This window comes from Papaver somniferum, chromosome 2, assembly GCF_003573695.1.
Source record: "Papaver somniferum cultivar HN1 chromosome 2, ASM357369v1, whole genome shotgun sequence".
NCBI lineage: Eukaryota > Viridiplantae > Streptophyta > Magnoliopsida > Ranunculales > Papaveraceae > Papaver > Papaver somniferum.
Window position 1 is genome coordinate 84,035,986 of NC_039359.1, and position 20,863 is coordinate 84,056,848.

The following is a 20,863-nucleotide window of genomic DNA, read 5'->3' on the forward strand; positions in this document are numbered from 1 at the left end:
TCTTCTAAGGTCCTTAAAGATCCATATTGTTCACTTAAAGTCCTCATGGAGTCTTTTATATTACACCGGGAGATCCTTTTTGCATCATCGGCTTCATCATATAAAAATGTTGAAAGTAAGGGTGTCACCAATAGTTCATACGGAATTCTTTCCCTGAAATCTAACGGCTAAATTTTGAAGTAATTGTATCCAACGGCTTTATTTAAATCCAAGCTTCAAATTTGTTAATAATTTGGTTTAATCCTTGCTCCTATTAAAGGGAGGCGGGGATTTCTCCTCAAAGTGACTTTGGATTAGATAAAGGGTTAATTGGTGTTTAGTACTCATATTTTGCCAACATTAGTATTTGGTCTAACATTTGCCCAACTTAGTGGTTGGTACTTGAAATTAATGTTGACCATCATTGACTGTTACTGACCAGATTTTAATTAATTTTAAGTTTATGAGTTTACAAATATATCCCTGATTCAAGATATCCACAAGGACACCACCACTCTGCAAGTAACCTCGTTGGTGAACCCATCTTCTTCTGCCTCCACCACTCTGCAACTCCGTTGATGAACCCATTAAACATAAAATCAATTCGAATATCAGGAACATTAAGCAGACCTTAAGAAAAGAAGTAGTAATGGTTAGATTAACAGATGTAAATTAAAATATTAGTTTATATTCTAGATCTTCATCAACCGATGTTAATGGATCTCCATCTTCAAATAATAACAATAATATTATAGAAGTAGTAGTATTAAGAGATTTATCTTAAGTTGTATGGTTGCTGTGGGTGTTCAAGAAAATGAGAAGAAAAGGGGGATTTTATTAATACTGCAAGTAACGATGTGAATGATAAGCTTTAGAAGAAATTTATGATTCAGGATCATTTGAGAAGAAATTGAAGTATATAGTACAGAAAACAGTCTCCCAATCAATCTGAAAGTAATTCGCAGTAAAATTAAATTGGAACCCTAATTTTTAATTTGGGCAAAAATTCAATAAACCCATAGACAAAATCAAAAGATGGATCAGCCGACGGTAGTGATTCCTCTTTGTTATTGTTATCATCCGATATCGATCCACCAGCACTACTAAAACTCCACCTCGTCCGGCATCACCACTACCACTAACGCTTTTCACAAATTTAATTTAATTTAAAAAAAAAAGAAACAAACAAAATTGGAAAGCAGGGGATTTGTTGCTTCAATGGAAGTTTTTGCTTCACAAATGAGAACTAATTTCTTCATCTCAGGTGTTGGAAGTGGGTTGATTAGGAAAATGGTTGGTTGGATATTGGAGAATTTTAGATTAAATAAGATATTTTTCCAAATCATAGATGGTGGTATTTTGTCTTGCTCTGTTTAGTAGGGGTGGGTGTATGATGTTGGGGGGACGACAATTAACAAGAGAAGTATTCAAGAGTGTATGCACAGTAAAAGGCTATTATGTAAATATTACTAAAGTAAAGGGTACTATGGTAAACTCGTTTCTTAAAAGAGATTTTATTTGATTTATTAAATATTTATTAACGTGAAGTCAAGAAATAACTAAGTCAATCCGAGTCAACGTTATTTCCAAGTACCGACTACTAAGTTGGACAAAAGTTAGATCAAAGACTAACTTTGGACGAAATATAAGTACCAAAAATCAATTAACCCTTAGTTAAAACATCGTTCATAAATAAGGATAAGATGATCTGGGCAGGGGTGGTGGAATACAATATTAATGAGAAATTCGTGCAAAAAGAAAGTGAAAAATTTTCTTTTTGGGCGGCACGCGAACTTTACTAGTCTTGTTTATTTATGGGACTGTAGATATGGATGAATCACAAATGACTTGACCGCATACAAGCACCAATGACTAATAGCCGAATGGAAGTAAAATGTATCTTAGAAAGTAAAAAGTAAAGTGTAGAGACATTGAACTATAACAAGTTAGAGCAGTTCCTATGAAATCGAAAAAACAAGGATTTGTTCATTTTGATCCTACTATGGACTCAACAAACATGAAAAACAAATGATTTGTTGAGTGAGATGGAAAAACAGGCGCGTGCTCGATGGAAGGTCGGGCGATCGTGGCACAATAGCTAGCGTTTGAGCCAGAAACACTGGCGTGTGTCTCACAACGGCCCGTTATTCCATTAAACGCCAACGTCTGTTCTGAAACCTCCAGCATTTGATACAAAATCGCCAACCGCTAAATCTGGACGGTTGTAAATCCTTGTCATCCGACGGTTAGAATTTTGAGTTATATAAATACTCCCCATTCAACTCCAAATTCACACATTTAGTCTTCTTTACTCTTCTTCTCCGAGCTTAAAAAAATTCTTCAATTCTTGAATTCAACAAATTTATCGAAAGAAAATGTCTCGGGCCTTGTTAGTTCGGTGAGCTCCGTATACTGAAGAAGAAGATGAATCTATTTGCAGAAACTATGTTTTTTTTATTTACTCAGCTTGCTTCAGCAAACTATCCATGAGTGAATTTCTGGGTTGTTATTCACGACGGGTTCTACATGACACCTGTAATCCGAGTCGTCATGCTATATGCGAAATAGAAAATCGTTTTGGTACAATTAAGAAAGAAGTAAATGAGTTTGTAGCTTTAACTATGCAAGTCAATCGATATAGACTGAGAGGTGAAACTGACTCTGAAATGGTAACAAGATTTTTGGCTGAATAACGAAGATGGAAAAATGTGGCTTTTCGTTTCGAAAAATGTTTCGAAATCCTTAAGGTGTTGAACAATTTCAACCCCTTCTTTGTAGCTTTTGTTCCACCTAGAACTTATCACTGGTCATGCTAATTTAAAATGCTTAATTCAAAAAATATGTAATTCAGTGAAGCTAATGTAAAAAGCTTAATTTTAAACATATGTAATTTCATTTAAGTCAAATCGTCGTACTTTTAAAACAAGAATTACAAATGTAGCATAAATAAAAATTACAATTTCTATAACGTCCCTCATCGCTAACTCCTTCATTGTTATTGTTGGAGTCAAGAATTCTCCAAGACCTGGGATATCTCAACTACCAACATATTAACAAAATTTCCATAGGGGGGAAAAACTGGTTGAACAACATTATGCGATTGGAAAGCACTCAGTCTTCCAAACATATAAGATGTTTGTTGTTATTGTGGTGGTGGTGTAATAGTGTAGCAATCATTTGGGTTGTAGGGTGAGAATGATGATGAAATGCGCCTAGGATCTAGCTGAATTACTTGAGGTGGAGATACAGGCACAGTTTTTGGTAAAGTACTGTGCCGTACTTGTGATGAAGAACTCTGTCGTACTTGTGTTTCTCCCACCACTGTATTATCACTATCGTTCAATGATCTGTTGCTCTTAGTGGAATCGGTAGACGGTGAACGCCATCATTATTTACAGTTGGACTCAATCCAAACATTGTGTCCTCGTGCCATTTCCGACACACACCCAAGCGTATAGCCTCCATTTTCTGATTCATCCAATACATATCATTCAGTTGGTTCTTCAACTCTTCGTAACTGGCAATCAAATTGTAGTATGGATAATCAAGTTTCATAGCTTGGGAAACAATGAAGATCGTGATTGGCTCACATTGTGAAGTGATACTTGGCATCTCCCAATGAATTTGCGGCATATTTGACGAAGATGATGAAGAACTTGCACCCTGTTGTAGTTTTTCAAAAGTGATAAATAAGAGTTCGTTGCTCGGACTTGTAAAGATTTAAAAACATAAAAATATATAAAAACGTTTGTCACAGGATCAAGAGACACTAGGACTCAGGATTCCACCATTAATCATTCACACAATTCATATATTTATTCGAAACAATTATAGCTCAAATCATAAGGACTCTCTTTCTTGCCAGGGTATATTTTTAGAATATTTATTGTATATCACTAGCATGACGCATAAAAAGCACTACGACCAAGCATACATCATCATACAATATCACAACCAATTAAGAAAAATCATAAATCGATTAATAAAAAGAGCAATTAGTCAAAAAAAGAATTAATATAATTATCATATGCGTAAAGAACGGCTTCCTCCATCATCCCAGTGTTGGGGTTTAGTTAATCATAATAATCATGTTTTCAAAATATATATTTGATGCACAAAGTATGATTAAAAGAGTCAAAAGTTATAAAACAGTGGTTCTGAGACTCACAAAACACGTCCAGAAAGAAACGATACCACAAAACTGCAGCTAAACTGTGACACTTATTCACTGCGCTGGAACTGTTGAAGAACGACGCTTCTCTGCTGCTGACGCTGCTGAAAATAAGACTGTCCTGGTGAGTTTTTTCTTCGTGTTCTTGAAGCTCTTTAATGGCAGCAGCAGCAGCAGGTGAACATTGCTGCTACTCCTTCTTCTTCGCTCCCCCTGGCTCTGGCTCGACCCCGAACTCTTGATAAAACCCTCTAACACTTCTCAACAGCCTTTATATACACAACAGGGTCCAAATAACTCGATTAAATCCGAGTTTATCTCCCTTTTTCTTCACGTCCAGTTGAGAGAGAAATCTCTTTTCTGTTGCTTTGTACGCGTTTGTTAGCTATAAAATAGCCACCAAACTCTTCCTATGACTTGAAAAGGACCAAATACATGATTATCCAACGTAAAAGTCTTCCAAAATCTCCACAAAATCTTCGACAGTGAACAGCAGGACACGTCTCTCTGCCTGTACTTTGATCTCTTCTTCCGGCTTATCCAGCCCAATTGGTTGGGTCTAATTGCTTGCAACATGCCTGTTATGTCTTCTAGAGTCCATACGTACCAAATACATCCATTGAATCTCCTCAAAACTCGCTCAAATTCCACTTTCAAAACTGTTCTTCGCTGCTGCCATTTTTCCCACCAGTTTCTGTTTTGAATTTTGAGAAGGAAACTGACCTCCCCCTAATCCAGTTATGGTGTCCCTTTAGCACATGCCTTGAAATGGGGTGCCCCTTATCCAACTTAGGAGTGCCTTTAGAAATTATTCTGGGATGTTTTCCGCACTTTTTCGTGGTTCCTCCGAGCTATTTTTGGGGTACTTCCGGTACACTTCTGGGGAGCTTCCGGTATGCTATCTACAGAGGTCCAAATGCCATATTTTTAGCCAATTTTGCCGCAAAACCTTATTCTTCTAAAAACACCTACAAAGAGATTAAAAACCAAAATAAGTACAACAATGGGCACTAACAATATACACAATTGAGATAAATATAAGACACAAAAATGTGCCTATCAAATACCCCCAAACTTATTATTTGCTAGTCCTCGAGCAAATCAAATAGAAAATAAAATCCTAACTCACTGTCGCAGGCATCTCGATTGTATTTAGCGTATGCAATAAGCCTTTAAACCCCTAGGTGGCCCTAGTGGTCGAGTTATAGTCTCGGGAGTGCTTACCAGAGATATACCCACAAAATCTTTACTCCAGACCCTAGCTATCTACGCAGAACCTTGGAAGGCACTAAAGAATCTCCTTGGTTGGCATACTTATTGACTACAGGAAGAAGTACCCTGATGTGAAATTCCAATTGTTGTACACGAGTTTGCACTCAAGCATACTAAAATTCATATAAAGTGACAGAGATCTACTAAGATAGTCGCACTATGGACATCAATATCCGGAGTCAAAACTAATCACATGGATAGATCAAGAAGATGGATATAGAAAAACATATATGGTTTTGATGTTTACTAAGTGAACGGTGTTTCCCATATCTCTCTGAAGGCCTCCGCCAAAATGAACCTATCCTAATGGATTGAGATACTAGTCTGAATAATATCAACACACTGGCATATACAAGGGTACCAGTGGTCGATAACCTAACTCTAGGTCAACACAACTGGCATATACAAGGGTACCAGTGGTCGACTTTATTGAATTTTCCTTTTGGTCGAATGGTCTGGTCTCAATTTTTTTTTTTTTTTTTTTTTTTTTCTTAACCTTTTTTTTTCTTCATCATTTTTCAACTTCTCTTTTTTTTTCATGGTATCTCAATCACTCTAATTCACCCTAGCATTGGTAACAACTTGAATCGTGGGCCCCACCTATCACTTAGAGAAACATGGTTTAAAAAAAAAAAATAGGAGTGAAAAGGACTCAACGAGATATGGTGAAACTATCATGTTATTTCTAACACCTGAGCTTTGTGCTTTTATGAATAGACTCTTTAGATGTTTCCATCTATTCAGATTGGTTCCTCAACTCCTACAACCAAAATGCTTCCATCCACTTAGATTGGTTAGTGCCATCCTAAATACGCATAAATTTATAGGCTCTGGAGTTTATTTATTCATACTGCAACTAAAAAGTTTCTCCCATACCCCCAAACTTAAATCTAACATTGTCCTCAATGTTCTAAAGATGAAATTAAAAGCATGAACAAGGAGAAACTGTTACCATTTGAAGCAAAAGAGATAAGGAAAGATATTACCATGTTGCATGAGATTGGGTTACCTCCCAAGAAGTGCTAAGTTTAAAGTCTTCAGCCAGACATAGAAAAGGTTTAGTCAACTCGAACCGTATAACAGTAGCCGGAATAAATGTGGGTCTTTAAAACCAAAAAGAGCTGACAAAAGGAAACTGCAGTGAACCAAGAAAATGTACAAGACTAGCATGCCCTTACCTAGTTTCTGGATAACTTCGCTAATTGCGGTTCAGGTTCAGGTTCTATGAAGGGGTCTAAATAGACTATTTTCCTCGGATGCATTTCCTCATAAGTAGGATCCAAATTATTAGGTCCTAGAGTCTGGAAAAACTCAGATAAGAACCTGGAATCACAAAATAACCTAAATAATTTAGGATCCTCTAAGTCAATTAGGTATGACTTACATAGTTGACCACAGTCAGAGTAGTGGTCATTCTGAAGCAAATGTGTCGATTCTAATTTCCTAAAGTACTTAGGCTTAGTCTCAGAACTTAATAAGTGACACATTTGAAATTTATACGTTCCCACAATTGGAAGAAAACTATTTGGTGGGAAAACAAAGTCAATCTGGGTATCATAGCCTGGGCAAACCACATCAACCAGAGGATGGGTTTCTAATAACTGAACTTTGTTATGGACATCACTAGGTTCAGGAAAATGTGTATGAAGATAATCTTGTAAAATGGTTGAGGCAGATATGTCAAGACCCAAGTGAGGGACCTTTCTAAGAGTTAAATCACATGGAGAATGATAATCACCCCCAAACTTGGAGTTTTGGGTGTCTCTAGATAGACTAGCTACAATTTCCCTAATTTCTAGATCATCAGAATCATGAAAATGGTCAATTGCTTCTTCTAGGTTATACTTAGGTGATGCATCTTTACTCATCTCTACGGGTCTATCTTCTTCTTCCAAGACTATTGTTTCTAAGTCGCTAGACTCTAAAACAGTATTTTCGAAATGAACCCGTTCCTCTAAACCACTATCGGCTTCGTAATCAAAAGGAAAAACTACATCGTCTAAAACGGTGGTATCCCTAATCAAATACTTGTCCTTTTGAATAGGTGAATAATCATAAAAATTATTTGGATTTGAACTAGAAATAATATAATCACTATACAGCTCAATTGGATTACTAGACTCCTGATCACTATGCCTACATATTTCAGATTCTTCATTACTGCTATCCTCATCATCATAGTACAAAGGTGATTGAACCTTATCTAAATAAGTAGTGCTACTAATTCTAACCTTGTTATCATGATTATGTAAATAACTATCTTCATTCTCAAGGGTATTATTGGATACACTATATTGGCAATTCAAGTAATTTCGAGCAATTCTTTCGTTCGTCTCAGCTATCCGCTTGAGGTGGTCTTCTAAAGAAGGTTCACTCATTATTGTAGTTCTTTCGTCTATAATTATACTATTCATATCAGCTAACTTACGCGTCGACTCAGCTAACTTACATGTTGACTCTAGTAAAGAGGAATTATCAGAAGGATCATAAAAAAGACTACTTTTCAATAGTTTGATTGTATCCTCTAGAGACGAAGAATTAGTACTATAATCTTCTTGCTCGTAATACTGATGCATGTGTGGATAGTAATTGGGCTCACCATGGTATGAACCATAACCTTGAAAAGGTTGGCGTTCCCAACTACTATTCCCACCATGGTCATAAAAATGATGATGTCCATATTCAAATTCAGGTCGATACTCATTGTATTGGCTTCTATCATACCAGTTCGACATTCTTAATTGCAAGGGAATTCTACACAATCACAAACAAGGCTGACTCGACCAAAACAAACCTAAATTTCTAGCAAACAAAAAGCATGATGGCTCCACTTAGATTGTCACTAGACCAGCTTCTAATCCTTCGAAAAGGAATTCGTTACAACCTGAGCAAATTCTCTGGAATCAGTACGAGTCAAAGTGAGTTGAATAGAGGCGAGGGAAGCTCGGTGGAGCTTTGATACCCAAGGCCTCACCGGTATTCAAGGCGGCGCAGTCACACACTCAACTCACAGAAACCATCCTGAACTTCAAAGTATGCTCAAAAGAGTAACCAATATTTTTCGAATGACTGTCCTATTAAGCTCGTTACCCTATAGGTCTCGTTCTATTCAAAATTTTAGGCTTAGGTTCGCGTTTGGTTTCGTTTTCCTAAGGCGGGAAAGAAGGAAACGGTGATGAAATCCGAGTCCTTATCTTGATTTGGCCAGGCCTTGACCTTTACTAGGAACTTAAAAACAGTCCAAATTCGTCCTCAATCAATGAATCACCTTAAGGAATACAGTAACTCGCTTACAGGAGATTCGCGAGTGTTTCGATGGACTTACCTCCCGTACCAGACGGGGGATGAACCGTTGAAGTCGACTCGGGCCACGACTCCTATGTCATGTACGAATCCGAGGGGCCGAGACGATATCGTAATCGTCGTCCTTCCCTGCAAACAATTTATTTATTTATTTTTTATTAATAATAAGACCCTTCCGTATGGTTAAAAAATAAAAATAAAAAAAATGTCCAAAAGTCCAGAATAAAGTCCAAATAAAAAGTCCAAAAATTACAAAAATTATGAAAAATAAAGCCTATTTACAAATTCTAAAAATAAATAAATAAATAAAAGCTATATACAAAAAAAAATAATAATAAAAATTAAATCCTAAAAAAAATTATGTCTTTTTTTTTCTTCTCTTTTAGCTTTTAGCTTTTAGCTTTAAGCTTTAAGCTTTTTGTTCCCAAGTCCTTAGTATTCCACTTCGAACCTGTAAATCAAAGACACAAAAATAAACGTAAAAAGGAACAAATAATAATAAAAAAAAAAAATTAAACCTAAAAACAAATCTATATACAAGTCCGCGTCGGCGGCGCCATTTTGTTGTAGTTTTTAAAAAGTGATAAATAAGAGTTCGTTTCTCGGACTTGTAAAGATTTAAAAACATAAAAATATATACAAACGTTTGTCACAGGATCAAGATACACTAGGACTCATGATTCCACCCATTAATCATTCACACAATTCATATATTTATTCGAAACAATTATAGCTCAAATCATAAGGACTCTCATTCTTGCCAAGGTAGATTTTTAGAATATTTATTGTATATCACTAACATGACGCAAAAAAAGCACTACGACCAAGCATACATCATCATACAATATCACAACCAATTAAGAAAAATCATAAATCGATTAATAAAAAGAGCAATTAGTCAAAAAAAGAATTAATATAATTATCATATGCGTAAAGAACGGCTTCCTCCATCATCCCAGTGTTGGGGTTTAGTTAATCATAATAATCATGTTTTCAAAATATATATTTGATGCTCAAAGTATGATTAAAAGAGTCAAAAGTTATAAAACAGTGGTTCTGAGACTCACAAAACACGTCCAGAAAGAAACGATACCACAAAACTGCAGCTAAACTGTGACACTTATTCACTGCGCTGGAACTGTTGAAGAACGACGCTTCTCTGCTGCTGACGCTGCTGAAAATAAGACTGTCCTGGTGAGTTTGTTCTTCGTGTTCTTGAAGCTCTTTAATGGCAGCAGCAGCAGCAGGTGAACATTGCTGCTACTCCTTCTTCTTCGCTCCCCCTGGCTCTGGCTCGACCCCGAACTCTTGATAAAACCCTCTAACACTTCTCAACAGCCTTTATATACACAACAGGGTCCAAATAACTCGATTAAATCCGAGTTTATCTCCCTTTTTCTTCACGTGCAGTTGAGAGAGAAATCTCTTTTCTGTTGCTTTGTACGCGTTTGTTAGCTATAAAATAGCCACCAAACTCTTCCTATGACTTGAAAAGGACCAAATACATGATTATCCAGCGTAAAAGTCTTCCAAAATCTCCACAAAATCTTCGACCGTGTACAACAGGACACGTCTCTCTGCCTGGACTTTGATCTCTTCTTTCGGCTTATCCAGCCCAATTGGTTGGGTCTAATTGCTTGCAACATGCCTGTTATGTCTTCTAGAGTCCATACGTACCAAATACATCTATTGAATCTCCTCAAAACTCGCTCAAATTCCACTTTCAAAACTGTTCTTCGCTGCTGCCATTTTTCCCGCCAGTTTCTGTTTTGAATTTTGAGAAGGAAACTGACCTCCCCCTAATCCAGTTATGGTGTCCCTTTAGCACATGCCTTGAAATGGGGTGCCCCTTATCCAACTTAGGAGTGCCTTTAGAAATTATTCTGGGATGTTTTCCGCACTTTTTCGTGGTTCCTCCGAGCTATTTTTTGGGTACTTCCGGTACACTTCTGGGGAGCTTCCGGTATGCTATCTACAAAGGTCCAAATGCCATATTTTTAGCCAATTTTGCCGCAAAACCTTATTCTTCTAAAAACACCTACAAAGAGATTAAAAACCAAAATAAGTGCAACAATGGGCACTAACAATATACACAATTGAGATAAATATAAGACACAAAAATGTGCTTATCACACCTGTGGTGGGGTAAGTCGTAAAGCATGGCTCTTTTGGAGGTGGATGGCTAGGAACGGTATTTGCATCATGATCCAGGCGTGATAACCCTGGGAAATCAAACCCATAGATGTGCATGTTGTGTGTCCCAATTACAGGCATCACAATCGACCTGTACCAGGTGATATACTGCGCTTCGCCAATATTCCTCTTTGTATTCAGTTCATACCTCTCCCAATTGATTCTTCTCAGCCGATTAAAATCTGATCAAGAGGTTTGCATCTCAGGTGGAGGGTTAATTGCAATTGCATATATACCTTGTATTTGGTACTGCAGTCTTTATACTAGGTACCGGACCCCTTTATCCAAATCTGGAGTGTAAAAGATAACTCTGCGGAGAGAATAATCAAGAATACGTTCTCCATCATTACTACCATACTCAAGAAAATCAATGTAAGAGTGAACAACAATATTCTTGTGGCTACGAGTCATCTGTTGAAACCTCTGACAAAACTGGAACACGAGACGTCGCTGTCAGTGTCCTTCGCCCAGTTGGTCGAGACGTACATGTCCAAGATTGGAGATATATGGGCATCGTCTTTAAGGATTGGTTTACCAATGTTGATACCTGAAAAATAATATCCCTCAACAGGTATAGGGTGCCTTTAAGAGGGGGGATAAGCCTAGGACTTGGGGACTAAGCCCAGGTACAACTAGAAAAATACCCACAAGATAGGAGGGACAAAGGGGGGATTAAGAGATAGGGAAGAGGTTATATTAAGGAATGACATTGGAAGCAATTAAATATATTTAGGACATGTGTCATGATGTCATAAAAGGAGGGACTTTTGGGAAAGTTTATATAAGGAAGGACAAAGTACAATGGAAAGACAACTCTCTCTCTTACCATTCCTAGTAAAGTGAGGTCACTTGGTGAGACTAGGACGGGTATAACCAAAATCAAAATCACCGATTAGGGTTGCATAAACCATCTGGGGGCAGAAGGGTAAGGTAATACTGGAGGATTTAGAAGGCGAGGGACCAAGAAATCATCGAGAGGAATAACGCGCTCACCTCCGCGAAACTCCCTCAGCTTTAGCGCCCATTTTAGGGCTGGCCCGCTAGTAAACTCCGCTATCGTATATGACTTGCCATCTGCCGGAGGAGGTAGGAGAATTTCATATTATCCCAAGTATTTGGTCTCCTCGGAACCCCTGCTCACGGCTCCTTCAGAGTCGTCAGATTCTTCAGATGAACTACTATTGGTGGAATTACTAGACATGGCCAGTGTATGTGCGTATTCAAAAGAAAGGAAGAAGAGAAAAATATAAGGGGAAAAACAAACTAACTAGTCTATATATAAGGAGCCTTAAAGCCTGAACGTGACAGTTTTGCAGAGGGAATGGTAACCGGCAGAGACTGAAAAGAAGAGGGAAAAGTTGGCACGATAAAAAAAGGTTAAGCGTCGCTCGTGGTCGTGGAATCAATAAAGATGAAGGTGATCAAAAATAACTTGACTATTGGGTCATTTAACAATTGACCCAATAGTCAGGGGACTAATGTTGATACCTGAAAAATAATATCCCTCAATAGGTATAGGATGTCCTTAAGAGGAGGGGGGATAAGACTTGGGGACTAAGCTCAAGTCCAACTAAAAAAATACCCACAAGATAGGAGGGACAAAAGGGGAATTAAGAGCAAGGTAGTCAATATCGGTTCTACAGGTCGATATTAAAGGTTTTTATAGGATATAGGAAAAAACCTTTACGATACTGAAAATATCGGTGATAAGCAGGAGAACGATAAAAACGTGTGTATCGTCATGTACGGACCTATATATCGGTTTCACTTGTACACTGATAATATAGGTTTCACTTGTACACTAATATATCCTTAATGTATTTTGTATTTTCATTATGATTTCTTGAACTAAAAGTTCAAGAAAGTAACTCCACTAATTTTGCTAACTTCATATATGATTATGGTGGATGTAATTGCCATAAATGTGATGTTTATGGGTAATAGACATTCAATGCTTGGTTTCGTTGTTTATAGTATAAGGCTCTAATCAACCACTTCTTATTTTGTAAGGTTGAAGTATGTTTACTACAATTATTATTTTCTATTATGGTTATATCAATATATTTTTTTCTTTGATAAATAATAAATATCAAAAAAAAAATCCTAATGATGTATAGCCTATAAAAACAGATATTATCATTTGTATAGGTGTATAGGATCCGAACGATACGATACCGATACACGATATTAACTACCTTGATTAAGAGATAGAGAAGAGGTTATATTAAGGAATGACATTGGAAGTAATTAAAGAGATTTAGGACATGTGTCACGATGTCATAAAAGGAGGGATTTTTGGGAAAGTCTATATAAGGAAGTACAAAGTACAATGGAAGGTAACTCTCTCTCGTACCATTCCTAGTAAAGTGAGGTCACTTGGTGAGACTAGGACGGATAGAACCAAAATCAAAATTACCCCTCAACAACCAACACGAAAGTAGGTATACCACCAATATTACAAATTACTCCATAATTTTAGTATTTTGACTTAATCTACATTTGTTCATAAAAATTATTTAAATTTAGAAAATAATAATTTTGATATTTACCTCTATGATGCCCCAGAAACCAGTGAAGTTAGCTTAGCTATACCCATGGACACTTGATCCAGCCCACAATACATTTCTGCTAAAATTGTAGAGCCCCAGTCATAAATTTGGTGCTTTGTCAAGATCTTCTAACGCTTCAAGCCAACCAACACGAGCAACATAATTTGAATTTGGAAAGAACGCCTGAACTAGTACCCATAAGATAAACACCTTTTCGAGTTCAGGATCGTCATCTACATTTTCAATTTTTCTGTCTTGGGTAAGGAAAAGCTTTAACGTTGAACATAATATCACACCTCCTTTCAATTCTTTATGATCCTCACGTATATCTGCTTCTATAAACGGGGGAAGAAGTGTCTTCCATTTACTATTTGATATCCATTCGTCTTGGTTGTATGGTGCCAGATCTCCCACTCCACTTGGGATCCCACAAATGAAATACAAATCAAGAGGCGTAATTCCTATTACAAGAATAATATCATCTCTGATTAATTCTTTTGATTATTTAATAATTATTTAAAAAATAAAAATTAAATTAAGTTAAACAAGCTTACCAATTTCGAAATCCATAAAATGGAACCTGTGCGTCGTCGGCCCCCACCTTTCTATCAATACTGTCATAATTCTGTTGTTGTGTCTTCTAGACTTCATACTATAAAGCGCACGCCAGGGATATTTGTCAACCCTTTCACGGACTTGAGGGGTAGACCTTCATAAACATCCTTTAAGTCTGGAAATCCTCCTCTTATTCTATAATAACCCTCAGACCGATCTTGATACCCCGACACATGACCTTGGACTATTGATGGAGAAACAACGACACTCGATGAAGAAAACTCTTCTTCATGATTTTTAGAATAATTTCCACTCGTGGAAGGCCGCGGTACCGGTCCATTTCTTCGATCTCTTTTCTTCTTTACAATATTGACCGCTTTTCTTATTAAGTAGCTCATATTGTATCAAAAAATTTTGGTTTTGAAGAGTTTTAGAAGAAGGAAATAGTAGTGGGTTGTCTGAAAATGAATTCAGTTGAAGGAATTTATAGTTTTGAAAATTATAACATTGAAAATATGGACGTTGGATAAATGACCGTTGGCGATTTTATTTCTCATGCCCGCGTTAATTTGTGTGACCAACGCCAGAGTTTGTGTCTTGCACGCCAGCGTTTTTGCTACCAGCGCCGCGTCTAACGTTAACACGCCGCATGTAACCTACACACGAGCGAATGTCCCTAGTCCTGGCGCTTGATGATAAACCGCCCACTTCAATTCCCATAGTGGAGAAACCTGTTTAGCCATCCACCTGGCTCAGCAAAAAATTGGATTTTACATATTACCATTGGAATTTCCCTTAACATCATAGATGTGATAATAATCTCCGTACAACCAGCTGGTTGTGGTGATAATAATCACCATTGTTACCTTTTTTTGGCAGTACCTTTTACTTCTCAGTCTAGTCACAAGTGATGATAGTTTTTAAGATTCCGAGTCCTCAAACAAGAATTTAACTTAACGGGAAAACATATAAATCAAAATTTTACATTTCTAAAATAAAAATGGAAGGTATAAAAATGAAAAGAAGCAAAACAAGTACTTTTGCCATGGAAAATAGTACCATCTCCGTTTTATAAATACAAAATTGGTTAAAAAGACCAAAATCAACAATTCTTGGGTGTATGATTTTGAAAATCGTACGATTCACGATTATGGGAATCGTTTTCCCTGAATCGTGTAGTCAACCTTCATTGACTACGATTCTTGACCAAATCCTAAAGTCAAATTTTAATTTTCAAAAACGAAGGCGTGGAGGATCGAACTCATGACCACCTGAGTAATAACAACTACCTCTAACCAATGTTCCACTTTGGTTTTTTTGATGTTTTATGAAATTTATTTGTATATATTATATCAAAAAGCAAAATTTTGCAAAATAATAATATCTTTGTTAGATATTCTGCATAATTCTATATTATTTATAACAAAACTTACGATTTAATAATCTCCCATGAATCTCCGATTCACGTTTTAATACGCGATTCGATTCACAAAATTAAAAAATGATTCGCTCTGCGATTTACGATTTCACAACCTTGCCTGGGTGAAAAGGACATTTAGATTTTGATACTGTTTAAATGGACAAAAATGTAAAAATAGCCAGGATGTAAACAGTTTCATCCTACCCATTTTCAAATATTTTTTTTTATTTTTAATTTACATCAGGATGCATCCAGTTTCATCCTTACTATTTTTTAAGTCAGGATGAATCCAGTTTCATCCTTGCTATTTTTTTGGTGTCCATTTTATCCATACTAATTTTTACTCGTCCATTTAAACCATGTTTTAAAAATATTTGGACAAATGACCCATTTCCGTTATTTAAAAGAGTTGGTTTGATTTTCCTTTCGTTTTAGCCCAAATACAGACCAAATTGGAAAAGTGAAAATAACAATTTTCAGGAACGAACCAAGTAATGCACAAAGAAGTTCCGCGAAAGGGGAAAAAGAAAACTGCGAAAGAGACCAGAGAGAAAGACATAAAGACATTTCCTTGTCCTGATCTAATAAGACATCTTAATAGTCGGTGCCAACAAGGGTACCTCGTACAGATCATACACAATTTGCTTGGGATAATAAGCTAAAACAGGTGCGCGCCGGGTCACATTGAATTGGTTACTTTCACTAGGTAACGATTTTGGTCTGATCACTAGGTAACTTAGACCAACATTATTTAAATGGATCGTCCATCTTTTAGAAGAAAAATAATAACGCTATTATGTTTCTTGCCCCCACACCGCCCTCTAGGGGTGTAAATTCGGGCAGGCCAGGTTGCCGCCCAAAAATTAAGATAGGTCGGACAGGCCTGACTTACTATTTGCGAACCCGTAAAAAAATTTAGGCCGGGCAGGCCAGGTAAAAATAGATAATTTGTTATCGAAAGACTGCTTTTTATACAGGCAGGTCAAATCGGGTCGGCCAGATCGCGGAGCCCAATACTTGATCCAAAGAGGGAAAGAAGCGTGGTGGTTGGTCTTGGTAACCAATTCAGGCCCCGCCCCTGCTGAAGGAGCCGACGCACCATGGATCGCCTCATGTGCAAAGGAAAGAGCTAGCAAGCAGTCGCTCATCCGCTAGACGCGCCAAAGGAGTCGTCTTATCCTTAACCCATCTAGCCTTCCCCTTTGCGGCGGACTACAACGCCTCTTTCTTGCTCACTACGGCAATCTTCTTGTCCTCGCCATGTTTTGATGACGCCTAATCCTTCTGCACCAACTCATGACGAGAAGCGTCTTTACAGTTCAACGGATAAGTGCACAACGTTTTATCCTCATCGTCCAGCGCTCCGTAGATAGCCGCCTCGTCATACGAATGACTATCATGGATAGATAGCCCTGTAAGGGCGACTACATCCTCCAGAACAATGGTTGATTTTACCCATGCCGTGAGAAGGGTATGAACGGGAGGATCCCAGCGACAAAAGTGTCGTGTTAGGTCGCGCCTACTCCTTTTCACTTTCCGTTTGAGAGATGAATTTATAGCTTTATCAATACTCGTTTCACGAAGTATGGCCGCGTGACCAGGGGTGGAACGTATATAGGATGCCCATTGTGGCCATATCGGATGAGTCTTTGACTTGGAGCGAATATCGATGACAGGAAGATCGTAGTCGCCACGGTGAATAGCCATCCGCGACACTGTTTTAAACGCGAAAACATCCATGGTCTACGATTCGGGTTGCATAAGGCGTGGGACCAAGACATCGTCAAGAGGAAAAACGCACTTACCTCCGCGGAACTTCCTCAGCTTTAGCGCGCATTTTAGGACGGGCCCTCTAGTAAACTCCGCTATCGTGTACGACTTGACAATCATCGGAGGAAGTAGGAGAATTTCATCTTGTCCCGAGTATTCGGTCTCCTCGGAACCCCTGCTCATGGCTCCTTCAGAGTCGTCAGATTCTTCAGATGAACTACTACTGGTGGAATTACTAGACATGGCCAGTGTATGTGTATATTCAAAAGGAAGGGAGAAGAGAAAAATATAAGGGGAAAAACAAACTAACTAGTCTATATATAAGGAGCCTCAAAGCCTGAACGTGGCAGTTTTGCAGAGGGAATGGTAATCGGCAGAAACTGAAAAGAAGATGGAAAAGTTTGCACGATAAAAGAAGGTTGAGCGTCGCTCGTGGTCGTGGAAACAATAAAGAGGAAGGTGATCGAAAATAACTTGACTACGGATCATTTAACAATTGACCCAATAATCAGGGAAATAATGTTGATACCTGAAAAATAATATCCCTCAACAGGTATAGGGTGCCCTTAAGAGGAGGGGGATAAGCCTAGGACTTGGGGACTAATCTCAAGTCCAACAAAAAAATACCCACAATATAGGAGGGACAAATGAGGGATTAAGAGATAGGGAAGAGGTTATATTAAGGAATGACATTGAAAGTAATTAAAGAGATTTAGGACATGTGTCATGATGTCATAAAAGGAAGGAGTTACTCCAATGAAAGGCAACTCCCTCTCTTACCATTCCTAGTAAAGTGAGGTTACTTGGTGAGACTAGGACGGGTAGAACCAAAATCAAAATCACCCTCAACAACCAAAACGAAAGTAGGTATACCACCAATACTACAAATTACTCCATGATTTTAGTATTTTGACTTACTCTAAATTTGTTCATAAAAATTATTTTAAATTTAAAAAATAATAATTTTGATATTTACCTCTATGATGCCCCAGAAACCAGTGAACTTAGCTTAGCTATACCCATGGACACTTGTGTATCGCCCCCTAAGCTAGCAGCTGACTAATCCAAGAGATTAACTAAATAAAGAGGCATTAAGAATCTAAAACATGTACTTAAGCATGCAATTAAGAAATGCGATACGATACTTAACCCAAAAATAACCGCTCTGAAACATATATTTATACAAGAACTCCTCTCAAATAATACATATACAATAGTCATTTGATTTACAGATACAATATGTAATATAATTAACATAATAGAAGTTAACCAACTAACGGAAACAACCCTTGAAGCTTTCGCTGCGCAACTCTGATCCGTCTCTGAAACTGAAAGTGGGAATTGGTGAGCACATCATCCCTAAAAGAGGTGCCCAGTAGGATTAACATCTAACTTTCAAGTAATCATGGCAAGATTTGGAAAACAATAATGTTTTCCCAAACATTAAAAAGTGGCAAGGTCACTGAAATAAACAAACGTGTACACTAGACAATGCAACAGAAGTATAGTAAAGCAATTTAAACAAAGCATGGAATGCACACTAGACAATGCATGAGTTTGTTAAGCAAAAAATTTTGTAAAAGAACCAACAATGGTTACAAAAGAGTCAAATGTATTCCCACCTCTTTTGATGACAAGCCACGCTTACCTCGAGATCCACGATCCACTGGTTCATCCTTCGAATCGATCGTTGTTAATGGACTAACTGTTAATCACACAAGAACTCTAAGAATATAACCAAAAATGTCTCACACAAGAATCATACAAGTTTATCTAATGGTTCTAAGCCCAAGTTCTCTAAACCAGCCCATTAAACTAAGGTCCAGTCCATCTGAGTCAACTACAAGTCAAACTTAACGGTCATACTAACAGTCAACGGTCTCTAACAGTCAATGTCAGTCACAGGTCAAGTCCAAAGTCAACAGTCAAAGGTCGGGTCAAGATCGGTCAACTGATTCAACTCAGTCAGACATACCGAGTCAGCTAAACTGACTGGAATGACTAGCAGGTATACTTCTATTTCATAAAACTTCAGCTCTACTTCTTACATCAATTCTTACCAGAATAAACACAAACAAACAATTCATTCATTTAAAAACAACTTATAACTTATTCTCAAATACAATTTCTGCTTACCAGCAATAGCAGCTTTAAGCTTTTCACAGCAATTACTATCTACAACTCAATAATCACAATACTTCATGAACTGCAACTTCAGGTTCACAACTAAACCAACTTAATCACTTGTATTCCCAAACTACAAGACTAATTCTCCAACTGAATTGCCACTAGCACAACAAACTCCAGTATCTGCAACTCATCTGCAAAGCAGAGTAACCTCAGCTACATATCCAGTCACCCACCAATACACACAACAATCCATATATCTTTTTGAACTTCTTTCTTGCATTCTACTATACCACCACAGTCACAATAAAAACATCATTCCTCTTAAATCTCTATTACAGATTCATCCATACGCATACACATGCACCCATTCAAACCCAATCACTAATCTCAACTCCATTTTCATGAAGCCACACCACCAACCCTTTTTCCTGTACTCTACAACTTCACATAACTTAACTCAAATTCATTACAGCCATAACTTGTACACCATAACTTCATAAATCTTCATACTTACAACCATCTTCAACTATAATGATTACTACATCAATTCTACGACTTCCTGAATCCAGTTCATATAATTCCTACCAAAGCCATACCCTATACACATATCAATTACAAGCACAACTAACTCCAACCCTTCTCATCTTTATAATTCAACATATTATAAACTTCTGTTTCGTCATACACCAACATCCATAACTTATAAACTCAACAATTGAAATTAATCACTATACTAAGTTACTGAGAGAGATTACCTTAAATATAAACTCAGAAGTTCTCTTCTTCCTTTATTATTATCCATCAGTCTCATCTTTTCCATCTGTAACTCATCTTAATTCTTACTTGAATCAAATTCTAAATCAATTTACAGAAACCCTATTTTCAATTTGGGGAAGAACAGAAAATCCTAACTCTTAAATTGAATCCATCTTCACTGCTAGTACAACCCTGCTTCAATCAATATTCTAATTCACTTCAAACCCATCTCTAATCACTTATTTAAACCTTCAATTTCATATTCTCATCCTTTTATGTAAATCTCATGAAACCCTAATTATAATTCTCGGTTTCACTTTTTTTGTTGGGTTTGATTTCAGCACATCAACCAAAACTACCACCATCAAACTTTGCATGATATTTCTACTCTTGATTAAATCTCAAAATCCTCTTTCAATTCTCAGAATATCGGCAGACGAAGAATAGGGGAGAAGTAGAAGATGAAAGAGGAAAGAAGAAGAAGAAACGAGAAAGGAGAAGAAGAAGAAGAAATGAGTTTATCTTCTCTGATAGTTAGGGGATAAGGCCAAAAGCAGATGATAAAGGAACCCGAGAAACATAAAGGGGAAGGCAGGTGATTAAGATAGAAAATGACAATTCTACCCTTTCATACTCATCCGACGATATCTTCTTCGTTCGGTATCTGAATGACGCGTTCGAGTAGTCCATTCTGCATAACTTTTCAAGATCTATTCAACGGTGCTAATTTCGTATTTGGATCGTTGTTATATTAATTCCTATTAA

General features: G+C 37.3%; 1 long non-coding RNA gene across 1 annotated transcript; it reads right to left on the reverse strand.

Annotated features, from left to right (window-relative positions):
* Nucleotides 1–18,357: 18,357 nt before the first annotated feature.
* On the reverse strand, nt 18,358–20,622 carry LOC113348245. The gene is made up of 2 exons (XR_003359555.1): nt 19,349–20,622; nt 18,358–18,917 (listed from the first exon to the last, which is right to left on the reverse strand). It is a non-coding gene; the product is annotated as an uncharacterized LOC113348245 (long non-coding RNA).
* Between the last annotated feature and the right edge of the window lie 241 nt (nt 20,623–20,863).